General features: G+C 38.6%; 2 pseudogenes; one reads left to right on the top strand and one right to left on the bottom strand.

Annotated features, from left to right (window-relative positions):
• Positions 1–9,545: 9,545 nt before the first annotated feature.
• LOC144305284 (olfactory receptor 5H2-like) lies at positions 9,546–10,473 on the top strand (annotated as a pseudogene).
• A 1,270-nt stretch (positions 10,474–11,743) lies between these two features.
• On the bottom strand, positions 11,744–11,896 carry LOC144305636 (U4 spliceosomal RNA; annotated as a pseudogene).
• Between the last annotated feature and the right edge of the window lie 3,951 nt (positions 11,897–15,847).

The following is a 15,847-nucleotide window of genomic DNA, read 5'->3' as shown; positions in this document are numbered from 1 at the left end:
AACTCACCTTAATATCTGTTCTCCTTTCATTAAAATGGCACAAACTGCATAGATTACATATTGGCTCTGTGTTGATCAGTGTTCAGTTTTTGAAGCTATACTTGCCCTAATGTTTAAACGAGTTAAGAGGAGACTACAAATAAATGACTATGTGTATATGTTAAAAAATATAGAAGGAACTTTAATCAAGTGTTCATGACATAAAAGTTATTAAAGGTAAACGAAATACTTTACATGTTTGCATTTCACTGTGGCTTTGTAAATGCATTAAGCACCGTAATGGGGTAATTTCTCTAATGAGAACCTGAATATGATATATTTCAAGGCCATACAGCTCTGCCATCTGAAGACTCCATCACTTTTTTCCACAGTGGGGTCAGGGTTATATTTGGGTGAACAGAGACTAAACCATATAATGAGAGACCATATTTCAGGTTCACCTCTGCGTTTCCTCTCTCACCACTGATTACTATCACCATTCTGGTGGTATCACTGAGGTCCTCCCACTAAAACTGCTCACTTCTGACATTTGCTGTCATCTTGTCATCCTTTTTCTACATCTTGTTGATACTCTCACTTCCAAAACATTGCTGTCAGATTTTTCCTACTAAACAGATATCAGACTAAATAATAACCCCTTCAATAATTGTGTATCATCATATCTACCAGATGATACATATACATGGCATACACATCTATAACTTTACAATGCACATGCTTATACATGTAGATGCCCAAAACGAAAAATGCGAAGATATCTAGATTCGTATCATGGAGATTGTATATTTCGTCTGCAGATCATATATTAGCTTTGTGTTGATTTATTTTAAACATTCTTTTGCAGTTATAACTGCCCTAGTGTTAATGATTTTAGGTGGGAGTACAAATAAACATCTGAAATACTTGTGTATGTGTGTTCACATATACTTTTGTTCTCCCTAGCATTATTTGATTCAGCCCCCCCAAAAGAGACATTGATTCAACTCTGTAATCTCTTCCTCCAAAATCATTCACTCATGTTTTATAATTCTTGTTGAGAAATTGAGGACAACATTTCCTCGACTGTGCACAAAGCATGGACACAAGTAGGAGCCAGATAAAGACCAATCAAATCTAGAATGGTATTTCTCAGTCTGAGCTGTAGACTAGAGTTCCAGGTAGGGCAGAAACTTAGTGATATATATTAGGTATGTATGAACACCTCTCTAGCCTAAACTCTCTTTTGTCATTCCTTTTTCTTTAACATAACGGTTCTTAAAGTTTACTTGGCCTGCAAATCATCTGGAAGGTTTATAGTAACAAAAACAGATGGGCTCCAACGCTAGGGATTCTTCTTCAACAAGTTTAAGTTATTGGGTTGGGACCATTGTTTTAAATAATCAGTGAAATAAAGATGTTTTAAATCAATATATTAGAGACTTGTTAAATGCGGTTTCCACACATCTTCTATTTACTACTGAAATAGCACTGCAAGTATTCTAAAGATTTCCACTGTCAGTTTTGTACTTTAGTCTCCTTTTGGGCAGCTGGGTGCAGATTTCAATGGGGCATCTGCTACAAAAGATGAAGTATTATATATGTTTTTATAACTATTCCTTGAAAGTATGATTAAGAGTAATGATCACCAAAGTCCATTGTTTCTTGTTAATGAGGCTAATAGTAAGAATCTGTCTTCATTAGAAAATCTGTCAAGCTGGATCAATATTTGGACTGTCACTCTCAACAAGATTTTACATGCAAGGTAATCCTCATGATGTACTAATGCAATGATACCTCCTCTTAAAAGATACCTTCCAAGATAGAGTTAATTGAGGTCAACAGCTAATGACTGCAACAAATTTCCCTCTCTTTCTCAGGTAAACAAGTCACCAAACATCCAGCTAGTGTTTGTATTGGATACTGCTCTCTAGGGCACAGAACCAACAATACATATAAGTGAACAATATATAAAGAGACATTTGTTATAAGATATTGGCTCACATGATTAAGGAACCTGAGATATCCCACAATCTGTTTTCTGCAAGGCATACACCTAGGAAAGATGATGCTGTAGAGCTAGAACCTGATAATAGCAGAAATGGTGGACAGTATAGAGTCCATCCAGTCTGAAGGCCTGAGAACCAAGAGCACCCATGGCAAAAGAAAACAAATTGTACAAGTCAATCAATCAGGCAGAGTGAATAAGACCTTCCTATGCTTTCTGGTTCCATTCAGGCTCTCAATGGATTAGATGATGCTCAAAAGCCCAAGGGAGGGCCATCTCCTCTCCCTAACTTAATAAGGATATCGTCTGGACACACCCTGACAGTTAACAACCAGAAATCACATTTAACCAGGTATCTGCACATCCTGTGGAGTGATCAAAGTGGCATATACAAGTTGGCATCCATTTACAATTTTGAAACTATATAAACTTCAAGTAAGAACAATAGCAAAGTCATAATTCCACCTGAGACAACGATGCTGTATAAAACAGAAATGAATTCACTCCAACCCATGGAAATGGACTAACGTCTTTGAGCAATATTTACTCTTCTCCCTGATATCTGGTAACTTAAACACTATGGTGTATAGTTAATGGTGTCAATTAGCTATACGTAATGACTAAGCACTAATTATGCATTTTATGTTACATGATAGGAGAATATGAGTGGAAAGAATTTGAAGATATTTGCTATTCATATATGGATACATATATACAAATAAGTCAATAGATGAGTCTGTATACAAACACACATAGCACACAAACAAACAAACACAAATATATTCTTACCAAACTGAGGAGCAAATTACTTATGACAATTACAGTCCTCAATTCTGTAAGCACAGCTATGGTCATAGCTCGTGTTCACAATTACCTTCTCCACTACCCTTTCCACAATCCCTTTTTCTAAAACAAGCATCTCAGCTGGTCAGTTTTCTTGACCCGGTCACTCTTCTTTACCTTCAATCCTTAAATGTCAAGCCAATAGACATCCTGCCTCAACAGGTTTGTTGGAGCTTTCCAATGACCTTAATTGTAGGGAATGACCCAACTGAGAGAGGCCCTGAGTGATGTGAATTTCAGACATCCTTGTCCTCATCTCCCCTGTAGTGCAATTCTCCTCGGCATCTCACCAGCCAGCAGAGTAGCTTCCCTCTTTGCATGATGATGATTCAGAGAAAGAAGGAGCACAAAGTGGCCTATTGCTCATCTACTTTCTCCTCAACAGAATCAATGTGTGTGGCTGGTGGAAACATTCCTCCTTCTGGCGGTAAGACAATTAGAACAGCAGAGCAAAAAAGCTTCTCTCCTTCTAGTAGGCAAATGTCTATCAAGAAGTCCACAGTAGCTTCTGCTTCTTGATACCAAGTCCAATTACCTTAAGTGACCAGTGTGATATACTATGGGAGGGAAAGAAGATCAGGATCCTTGAGAAATACTTGCAAATCATATATCTGGTGAGAGCTGAGTATCCTGAAAATATGAAGAATTCTCCAAATTGAATAATAAGAAATATATAACTCCCTTTAAATTTGCAAGTATTTCAACAAAATTTCGGTAAGCAAAATATAAGAGTGTCAAACAGGGATACACAGAAATATGGTCAATATAGTTCATCATTGGGCAAATGCAAATAATGACCACAGTGAGATACCATGACCCATCTATGTCAATGATTAAAACAGAGGAGACTACTTACATTAGGACAGTAATACAGACGTTTATACTCACAGGCAACACAATGAGTCAAGAAATAATTACACAAAATTGAAGGGAGAATTCAATTTGACTCAAATGTGGATGATGTTGAAATTATCTACCCTTTTGCTGTGATTTCACAAGGCTTCTCTTTTATCTATGTGGTTTATTTCTCCTCCTTTTTGGCTTTTTTTTTTTTTAATTTTATTTATTTATGATAGTCACACAGAGAGAGAGAGAGAGGCAGAGACACAGGCAGAGGGAGAAGCAGGCTCCACGCACCGGGAGCCCGACGTGGGATTCGATCCCGGGTCTCCAGGATCGCGCCCCGGGCCAAAGGCAGGCGCCAAACCGCTGCGCCACCCAGGGATCCCCTCCTTTTTGGCTTTCATGAACAAATTCTAAGGATACAGAATAACTGATTAAGGCCTCTATCAACCTATAGAGCCTTTGCTTTCCTCCTCACTGCCAGTGCCCACATCCTTTGTGGAAGTTCAGCTTTTTCCTACTCTTCAGAAACCAAATCAAAATGTTATAATTTCTACTTTGTAATATTTTGACCTAAATAACATCATTATTTTCTGAATGAGCATTTATTGTCACTTCTCTCTCACATCTTACCAACATGTTCAAAATATGTAACTGGTTTCACTTAAAAGTGGGGTAATACAAAGTGCCTGACCTAGCCTCCAGCCCCCATGTGATCCCAACCATGCTGGTCTTTCTTGTCCCTTTTGTCTCCTTGCTTCTATTTGCAGGCCAGCTCCAGCTACTTCTACCACTTTGTTTCTTTCCCCAATGATCCTGTTCTGAGATCATCTAGGCCCTCCAATGATGGAGGGTCCTGGGGTTCAAAAATGTCCACGGTATCACTTTGTTGGACGTGAAGATTCTCAGGCATCTTCCCTGATCCATCAAAGGTTAAATTTCATTTCAACACATCTCCAGAGGCTCGTAGGCTTTACCCTTTGAGGAGCGGTGGTATATACCACCGCCCAGTGTGGTCCTTTGTTTTGGTTTTCCTTTGCTCTTTTCCTGACCTATAGCAAGTAAATTGTCGCATGTGTGTTCAGATTAAAGTGGGAAGTGCACTGTAGGTTTAGCATCTCAGCTGCAGTTTGCATGAAGATTGACAACTGTGTTTGAATTTAGCTCCTGAAGGAGGTCCTGAACTTTAGCCTCATTAAAATCTTGTGGGTTGACCAGTTCAGATAGGATCCTCCAACTCAAGGCATTCAGAACCTCAAAATTTTGAGATAAACTGAAGTTTGCATTACCTTGTCAGAAGTGTCATCTGTCCTGGAAAATAGCAGCAAGAAAGTGCAATTTCTGTTGCTAAAACTAGCATGACTTTTTGTTTATGATTAAAGAATCTGCTATGCCCAATGGGACACCTGGACGTGTCACACATGTTCCAATCTACAATGCCCAGAAGAGCAGCTTAGTTTTGTCCCAAAGGGAATCCTTGAGCACTATGACGGGAATTTTCATTCTTCGTTTCTTCCCCTTCTGGCAAGAACACACAATCCTATGGGCTGGGTCTTGTGTTTGAAACAATTTGATATACATAACCATTCGGTATAAGTTTTCCTGAGCTTGGTAGAAGAGCCTCCAGACTGAATCAGTGTTGCTACTTACGTTTTGTCATTCCGGTGATAGTGTGTATTTTTCTACTTTAGAAAGCCTAACCTTGAAAGAACACTTGAAAGATTTTTTTCTAATTTTAGAAGATATGGGTAAGAGGAAAATGATTTTTACAATATTCATTATTCTTTATATGTAGAGTCAAAGCATTGTTACAATAATTTTACATGGTGGTTCCAGGAGGCCCAAAAGCCAGGTGAGTAATAAACAACTAGGGAGTAATTTTTACCTTTAGTTTCTATAACCTAGATAAGCAAAAGAGCTGTGAGACTGAATTATTCCCCTTAACAAGGTTTTATTATCTAGTAACACAGCTATAATGGCATCATAAGGTAAATATTGTTGAACTCGAATGTTAATTTAATCTTCATTTAAACATCCTTTCATGGTTCCTACAATCAAATCTTTCTGGTTATTCTGATGAAGGGTCCATTATGTTTAACTGATCATATTTTGTGATTCAAACTTTTAAGGTAAGTCACTGACATATTATCTCTACCCTTTCTTCTACTTCTCACAATACTTCCATGGACTATTTCACTTATGTGTAGCAAAAATTGATAGTAACTGCTCCTTCACTGTTCTTCCCAGCATATATGGCTTAATTGATACCAATACACAAATTCACCTTGAACTATTTCAATTACTTGGTGATTTGAGGTCACATGAAAGAAGTTCTAAATAAAATCGTTTTAACAATTGCAGTCATTGGCTTCGGCTACTTGTATCACTGTATTCCAGTCCAGTCCAAGGCTCAATTTTATTCTGCTAAGAAAGTGATGGAAAAAGGTGCCCTCAAGTAAAACCATAAGGATTTCTAGGAAAGATCACTTCTAATCATTTTAATAACAAACATAAAGCAACTTTTAAATACAAAAAGTGTTCAGGCAGTGCTAATATATTAATGAACAGCACAAAGTTGCAAAGTAAAATTTGACCTGAAATCTTTTGCATACATATATTACACAGGAAAATAAAATTTGAGCAAGAGAAAAAGAGAAGACTCCCAATGTTGACAACTCGAAATAAAAATCAAGGTTAATGTAGAAATTAAGCTACAAAATCTGGGAGTTTCCATTTTTGTTTTCGATAGTCTTATTTCTGATATATTTTTTTAAATTTAAATTCAATTAGCCAACATATATAACTCATTAGTTTCAGATGTAGTGTTCAATAACTTCTCTCTGATGCATTCTTAATCCTTCTTCTTTTCTTGTCTTTCCCACACTTTTCCACCCATGTGTTGGCTATTCTCTGCCTATTCTCTCTTCCTCCATTTTGTGATCTTTTCATCCACTTAACTTCTCCTTCTGTGGTCTTCTTTCTTTTCTTACTGCCTTCCTCTCCTCTTTGGAAAGCTTTTATTAAATGATATAACATAAAAATATATTGTATTTGTCCATCTGGAGCAGACATATACCAACTGTCCTTCTCATTCCTGGCGGATTCAGTGCTCTTTCCTTGCTCACTGTTGAGCAACTCGTTTCCCATTCACTGCTCATTATTCTCTGGCCTCGCCTGCATCACATTCCAGAAATTGCTCTCACTAAAGCCACTGCAAATCTCACAGTCTCCATGCTCAATCACATCTGTTCACTCTTTTCCCAGCAGAACATGTATTTTATCAACTGACACCATAACTCTCTTTGTCTTTTTTGAGTATCTTTCTCTCTTTATGTTCATGACATTCATCTGTCCTGCTTCCCATCTCTTCTTGATCATTTTGCTCTGAAAATCCCCAGAAAAGGATTTTCCTGTTCTCTCTCTTTTATCGCTGTCACTCAGAGCTATTAGTTCCATCAAGAAATGATATTTTAAATGGATTTTCTGTAACACAGAAATGCTAGGGATTTGAAGGATTCAGCTGGAAACAAAATGGGCAGCAACAGAAGGAAGCAAGGCAGTCTGTCAATAGTAAACTCACGTCCCAACTTTGGTTCCATGAGGGTTGCTGTCATTGCTGCTGTGTGGGAATGCCACTGTTCATACCGATAGTATCATTAGTGCGGGTGCAGGACGCATTTGCTGGAACCTTCATATTGTGCCTTGGCTGCCTTAGCAACTCATATTCTGTTTTGTCCTTGTACCTTTTCCTCCCTCACTCCTAATTCCTAATCCAGTGTGGCTGAGTGTAGTTTGCCAAAACTACATCAAGTTTCCTCACTCTAGTTGTTAGGGGGATAGAAAGCCAGTGTATAGTCCTTTGGCTCCCAGATTGGGTGGCAGATTTTGCTTGGCACCAAGATTATATGGTAGAAAAGAGGATCAGATTTGCTTTCTAAAATTGACATATATTTTCCATAATCATATTAATATGCTTTTGTCAGTTTTGCTGCTCACCACTCTCTTCACTTTATGTATTGGCCAATGGATAGGTCATATATGAGTATGACCTCAGCTACTTCAATGACTTCCAAGTCATTATATGTAGTAAACTCATACTACAAATTATGTACTCCCGGATGTTCAGAGGACACTCTCTCTACAAATGGGCACTGCATCCTAACGTTCGTGAATTTTTAAAAATTAGATTATATTTTATGCACAATGTTACATTAGTTTCAAGTGTATAACACTGATTTTACCTCATGCTATGTTCACCACAGGCATAGCTACCATCGGTTACCATTCACTGCTACTACAGTATCATTGGCTATACTCCTTACACTGTGACTTTACCTCCCATGGCTTATTCAGTCCATAATTCAAAGACTAAATCTCCCACTCACTTTCACCCATTCGCCAAGCCCCTCCACATTTCTCCCCCATGGCAATCAAGTTTTTTCTCTGTACTTTAGGTTGAATCTGCTTTTGTTATTTATTTGTCTTTTTCTTTTAGATTTCATATATACGGAAAATACAGCATTTATTTTTCACTCTGACTTATTTCACGTGTGTAAATGCCTCTAGGTGCTTCCCTGTTATGTCAAATGGCATAATTCTATCCTTTTTATGGCTGGATAATATTTCACTGATGTACGGTGTGTGTGTGTGTGTGTGTGTGTGTGTTTGTATCTATTTGTCCATGAGTGGACATTTAGGTTGCCTCTCTACCTTGGCCACTGTATAAGGCTGCAATAAACATAGCAGTACATTTATTTTTTCAAATTAGTGCTTTTGTTTTCTTTTGGGTAATGAAATCTACTCAGTTACCAAATGACTCCTCTGTTCTTCCTGACCTTCTCTTCACCTCCAGTGTGTCACAGAAGTGGTGTCTCTACACTCTGAACTCTTCCACTTCTGTTTTCTCCTGCCCTATAGAAGAAGTCTTTTCACCCATGGACTGGTCACATCAAATGTATTTGAATCAACTGAGAAGCAAGTATAAAATGCAGGTTATAGGACTTCTTTCTTGACCCACTAAATCTAATTCTAAAGAAAGGTTCATAATCTATATACTGCCTGAAAAGCTGCTCAGAGAATTCCAGTGTGTAATCTGGTTTGAAAACCAGGAGACAGTAATAACCTCTTCCTGACAAGTATTTGTGACCACAACTTCACTTCCTTACTGCCTATTTCCTTTATTTATTAAAAAAGATTTGTTTATTTACTTGAGAGATAGAGGGGGAGACAGAGAACATGGAGTGGGGGGCAGAGGGAGAGAAAGATTGACTCTTAGGCAGACTTGCTGCAGGGAGCAGAGCTTGACACAGGGTTTGATCTCACACTGAGACCATGACCTGAGCCAAAATCAACAGTCAGACTCCTAACCCACTGAGCCACCCAGGCACCCCTGTGCAGCCGATTTTCTATACTACCATATATTCATTTACAAATTATCCCAGTCTCACTCCCTTATGTTTTTGGAGCAAGCCAGTTCCCTGATGGATAATGTTCAGGATCCCTCAAGTGCTATTCAACTCTGTATTACCCAGGCTCTTCAACCTTCTTTTTTGTTCACTGCTATCCACCATGTCCTTGACAAAGAATTTCCCTTTGGTACTCAATCTGATCCCATAGATTTAGCACTTACATAAAATTTCTTTCTTTTTCCCAGTTCTATTCATTATGGGTATTCTTTTTTTATTATGGATATTTTAAAAGTTGCATTAATTTCTAAGCCCTCAAAAGAGATTCTGCCCATTACAGAGGTAACACACAAAATTGAGGATTCTGATGTGCATAATTTACTTCAACACTCCTCTTCATATTTTCATGTTGTAAATTCAATGAGTTTTTCCCATTTACTATTTCATCTCAGGCAACACCTGTTGAGGACATGGAAAAGGAAAATGCAACCTTGTTGACAGAGCTGATTCTCACAGGACTCACATATGAACCACAATGGCACATTCCCCTGTTCCTGGTGTTCTTGGTTATCTATCTTCTCACCATTGTCGGGAACCTTGGTCTGATTGCTCTCATCTGGAATGACCCTCAGCTTCACATCCCCATGTACTTGTTCCTTGGCAGTCTGGCATTTGTGGATGCCTGGGTATCATCCACAGTGACCCCCAAGATGCTGGTCAACTTCTTTGCCAAGAGAAAAATGATCTCTCTCTCTGAATGTATGATACAGTTTTTTTCCTTTGCAATAAGTGCAACGACGGAATGCTTTTTGCTGGCAACAATGGCTTATGATCGCTATGTGGCCATATGCAAACCATTACTTTATCCAGTGATTATGTCCAATACACTGTGCATCTGGCTGTTAGTTTTGTCACTTTTAGGTGGACTTCTCCATGCCATAATTCATAATGCTTTGTTATTCAGACTAACCTTCTGCGATTCCATCATAGTACATCACTTTTATTGTGACATTATACCCCTGCTTAAGATCACTTGTACTGACCCTTCTATTAATTATCTGATAGTATTTATTTTTGCTGGGTCAATACAGATGTTCACCATTCTGATAGTTCTTGTCTCCTACACACTAGTGCTCTTCACAATATTAAGAAAGAAGTCTCTACAAGGCATAAAGAAAGCCTTCTCCACCTGTGGGGCCCATCTCTTATCTGTTTCCTTGTACTATGGTGCTCTGGTCTTCATGTATGTGCGTCCCGTAGCTGCACAGTCAGAAGATCAAGATATGATGGACTCTCTCTTTTACACCATCATAATTCCTTTCTTAAACCCAATTATACAGCTTGAGAAACCAGAAAGTCATAGATTCATTGAGAAAAACATTAAAGAGAAATTCTTAGAACTCAGATTCTTCCTCTAAATAGTAGGAGTAAACAATATCCCACTACAATAACTTTTCATGGATTGTCATACCATTATATTATATGGTATACATATCTAGGACTCTATATATGCATACACATATATTTATTCATATATGTATATGTATAAAGTGAATGATATATAAAGGTGTCTACATATATATGAAGTAGATTGTACATTTCCCCTGCAGATGATATACTTGCTATGTGTTGCTTGCTATTGTGTTTTTAATTAATTAATTTATTTATTTTTATTCATTTATTTTTAAAAGATTTTATTTATTTATTCTTGAGAGACACACAGAGAGAAAGGCAGAGGGAAAAACAGGCTCCCTGCAGGGAGCCCAATGTGGGACTCGATCCCAGGATCAGGATCACACCCTAAGCCAAAAGCAGACTCTCAACCGCTGAGCCACCCAGGTGTCCCTGTTTTTTTTTTTTTTTTTTCTTTTATTTAAGCAGTCTCCACACCTAGTGTGGAATCCAGCACAGGACCTGAAATCATGACCCAGAGATCAAGACTCTAGATGATATCAAGAGGCAGACATCCAACCTACTGAGCCACCCAGGCACACATGTTGATTAGCATTAAACTTTTTTTTGCAGTTATAAATGACCTAGTGTCAATGACTTTAGGTGGGAATATAAATAAATACCTAAATATGCATGTATGTGTGTAACACACATACTTTTGTTCTTCTTGGCATTATTTGAGGTTCGTTCCCCTAAAACTTTGATATTACTCTAAGGTCTCACCCTTTAAAATTCTCTTAATGCTTTTGTGTTATCAGCAAAATGAGTTACTGAAAGCCTTTTTGACCTTTTTTACTCATGTACACATTTTTGTTCACACAGGTTTCTCCACAGAGAACACTTTCCCAACTGCACTCACCTTCACTTATAATTGAAGTGGGTCCTTTCTTCAAGATCTATCTTAAATGTAACAGCTTCCTTGATGCATTTCTATATTACCTCAAAGAGGATTAGGGATGCTCACTTGTTTAATGTATTGCATATTTTGTTTATTCTTTTAGGCCACAAATGGCCTTGTGTAATACTTATTTTTGTCTTATAAGCTTCTTTAGATTACAATTTAGAAGTCCTAGTACTCTTCCAATCTTTGCAGTGTTTTGCAAAGTCTCTCAAACCCATGAGGTCCTAAATAAGTATGTCTAAAATGTATATGAACTTAAAATGAAACTGACAGCAAAAATAACTCAAATGAAATGAGAATATATCACTCATTTCCACATTGTAATGAGCTTGGACGATTCCTAGGCCTAGCTTGTCTATGGCAGGCTGGCTCACTTTCTTTCAAGAGCTCATGGGAAAAGTTTTCAATTAGCAATAATCGCGCCTCGGATAAACCTCATTGGCTACGATACTGCCACTGCGCAAAGCTTCAAGAGCTCATGAACATCATATACCCAAAGTAAATTATTCTTCTTATCATGAGGATTAGCCCCTGGGACAGAGTATAGGACAACATCAGGGAGAAGCTCTTTAATTGGGTGTTTGTTTAAAGATATGAAACGTGAAAGTATTTTTTTTTTATGATAGTCACAGAGAGAGAGAGAGAGGCAGAGACACAGGCAGAGAGAGAAGCAGGCTCCATGCACCAGGAGCCCAATGTGGGATTCGATCCCGGGTCTCCAGGATCGCGCCCTGGGCCAAAGGCAGGCGCCAAACCGCTGTGCCACCCAGGGATCCCCGTGAAAGTATTTAAAACAAATTTTGCTATGTATTTCTGGAGTTTTGGGTCACAAGATTAGACCAGGTCATATGCCCTATTTTTGTTTCCCTGAGGGATATCTCTAAGCCAAGGAAAGGGAGTAAATATATCAAAGTCCAGAAATTGTTATTATTTTCCCTAGAGAATACATGTTATTGCATAGATCTGTAGTTTAATTCTTGTTGTTGTATAACCTTCCCATTGTGCTGATTTTTTCTATAAATTATCTGCATTTTTGCATTATCTACATTTGCATTACAATATTTCACATAACATTATGACCTGAAGTCTGTATTGGTAATAAAAGCAACTGCTGTGTATTCCTTCTGTAACCATGAAGACCCTAACTGACCTTTTCTTTGAATGAAAAGATTAACATCAATCTATGAATATATGGGTCTGGTGTAGACACTGTCTGGTCCTACTTTAGTTTGAGTAGGTATGGAATAGTCTTTGGGGTTCTCAAAGTCTCAGACTTCTGTAGATTTCTTTTGTACATGTCTCATCTATAGATTCCACTGCCCTAATGTATCTTTTGTTAAACTACCAACTACTTTATGCCTCCCAGAAATTCACTAAAATCTCCTGTTCACTGATGTGCTCCCATTCTTTTTTGTTTTTAAGATTTTATTTATTTATTCATGAAAGACAGAGAGAGAGAGAGAGAGAGAGAGAGAGAGAGGCAGAGACACAGACAGAGGGAGTAGCAGGCTCCATGCAGGGAGCCTGATGTGGGACTCAATCCCGGGTCTCCAGGATCACGCCCTGGGCTGAAGGCAGGTGCTAAACTGCTGAGCCATCCAGGGATACCCAATGTGCTCCCATTCTTATTTCTGTTACAGAATTTTTCATTTTTGTACACTTTTGTCAGTTCAATGTCATGTTGGGAAAGACCTAAAGTATACATTTCTGTGAAGCCCACATTTTAGATAAGATATTCTGGAAATTTTTAAAAACTAAACTAAGAAGTTACATATGTATTGCTTAATGAATATTTAGATGTAAAGGATGATATACAATGTTAGGTTCATCCAGTTGTCTGGACTAATGATAAATGTGGATTAAATCAACACCTCAAAATAATAATAATATAATATAAACACCCTTTCTTATGAACATATTGATTTTCCTACCTGGAGATGTAAAAGAATTCATAGTTCCTCCTTCAGTATACATATATATACATTTTTTTCTTCATTATTTTATAATACTTGTTGAGAAGTTGCTGACAACATTATTTTAGACTGTGGTCAAAGAATAAAAAACACTTAGAACTTAGGTAAAAGCAAATACCAATGGGGTGAGCTAAGATGGTGAGGTAGTAGGAGAACTCTAGGTTTGCCTTGACCCTGAAACACAGCTAGATAAATATAAAATCATTGTGAATACCCAAGAAAATGTATCTGAGGATTAACAGAACAAACTGCACACAACTAGAGGGAAAAAAGAGGCCATATCATGGAAGGTAGGAGGTGTGGAGCTGTGGTTTGGTGGAAAAAGATATCATGGGTGCTAGAGAGGGGACGGAGGCCTGGCCATATAGTAAGGTGAGAGAAAGAAAGAGAGAGAATGAGAGAAAGAGAGAGGAGCACACAGTGAATTGCACAAGGAAAACACTTTTGGCTTTCCCAAAGCCATTGACTGGGAAAAAAGGAGAGGTCGATTTGTGTGAGTTTTTACCATGAGTGGTGCTCAAAGACTGGAATTTTAGATGTCCGTGGTGTGGAACCCTGAGGGCATAGCAGTGCTCCTATGAAGAAGGTGGGCAGATAGCCCAAGGGGTAGAGGCGTGATCTGAGGTCCCCTGGGACACACTCAGAGAGATGGCTCCTTCTTGGAGTGCATCTGGGAAGGGTGGCATTGCCTCTCTATGAACAGAAGAGCCTGGGTGCCATTTCCTTCCCCTGCTCCTCAGCACAGGTGCAGAGACACCTGCTGAGGGCAGTTAACTTGTACACTAGCACTTTGTTGTGCTTTAGCCCAAACCCCATGCTCCTGCACTTTGATGGGACTGCCCCTCTGGATCAAACTACAGCAGTCCCAGCCCAACAGGACACTCCCCGAGAGGACCAATGGAGGTCCACACCATGCCAAGTCCCTAATGTTTGGAGTTTTAAAAGTCAGTGAGCCTGCCTGAGATAGAGCCCAAGGTACACTACACTGCCAGGTGGACAGATGGCCCAGACATAGTGTGAAGGAAGTGATCTGAGGGACAGTTGGGACTTATCAGGGGAGATGTTCATGTTCTTTGAGGGCTTCTGGGATAGAAGCAGGTGTGAACTCCCCTTTTCTGTGGCAAGGAAGCTGGCTGGTGCCATTTCCCTTCCCCACTGCTCAGCATAAACTAATTGTTAGCACAGTGCCAACACTAGCAGCCTAAACTGCTTACACCAAACCATAACCCTCTGTGCTCTGCTGGTACTGCTTTTCTTGGGCAAATGTGCTTGAGACCCAGAACAGCAGAACTCTACCCAAGAAAACCAGCACAAACCCCTGCATGTACCAAATCTACTGATCACAGAGTTCTGCAAAGCTCCAGTTCTAGTGGAAATAGCATCAGGTCTCTTTTAACAAGCAAACTGGAGCACACCTAATTAAAACTTGCCATGCTCTGGCTAGGATCCAGACATTCCCACTACAGGCAAAGAGAAACTCTGCAGAAGACTGACCTGAGGGAAAGAGAAGTCAAAACACAGCAGCAGAGTGCACACAGCATACACCAGAGACACTTCCTGAAGCACAGTATATGACTTCCTCTTCTTATAGCCATTACTGCCAGAAGCAGTAAACATAACAGGCTTTCCTAATATGCAGAAGAAGACAGACCTAGACAAAATGCCAAGATGGAGAAATTCATCCCAAAAGAAAGAACAAGAAAAGGTCATGGTCAAGTATTTAATCAAAACATATATATTAAAAAAACCCAGATATAATATGCCTGATCCAGAATTTAAAGCAGCCATAATAATGATACCAGCTGGGCTCGAGAAAATCATAGAAGACATTAGGGAACCTCCTACTACAGAGATAAAAGAACTAAAAAACAAATCAAACCAAAATGAGAAATGGAATACTGAATTTTGAAACTGACTAGATGTAATGACCACAAGGATGAAAGAAGCAGAGGAAGAATAAGTGATATAGAAGATAAAATTATGGAAAATAATGAAGCTTCACAAAAGAGGGAAAGAAAAATCTTGAATAGAGGGAAAAGTGACCAGAAAGATTATTTGAGCAAATATAGATGAAAACTTCCTTACTCTGGGGAAGGAAACAGACATCCAAATCCAGGAAGTAGAGAGAACTCCCATTAAAATCAATAAAAGCAGGCTAATATCAAGACATATTAGTTAAATTTGCAAAATATAGAGATAAGGGAAAAAAATCCTAAAAGCAGCAAGACAAGTAAAGTCTTTAACTTATAAGGGAAGATAAAGTAGATTAGCAGCAGATCTCTCCACAGAAACTTGACAAGCCAGAAGAGAGTGGTGTGATATATTCAACGTGCTGAATGAGAAATATGTGCAGCCAAAAATACTCTATCTAGCAAGGCTACCATTCAAAACAGAAGGAGAGAAACAAAAACTAAAGGAGTTCGTGACCACTAAACCAGCCCTGTAA

This window comes from Canis aureus, chromosome 35 (assembly GCF_053574225.1).
Source record: "Canis aureus isolate CA01 chromosome 35, VMU_Caureus_v.1.0, whole genome shotgun sequence".
In the NCBI taxonomy this organism is placed as follows: domain Eukaryota; kingdom Metazoa; phylum Chordata; class Mammalia; order Carnivora; family Canidae; genus Canis; species Canis aureus.
The sequence above is the reverse complement of the archived record's forward strand: the minus strand, read 5'-3'. Positions and strand labels throughout refer to the sequence as shown.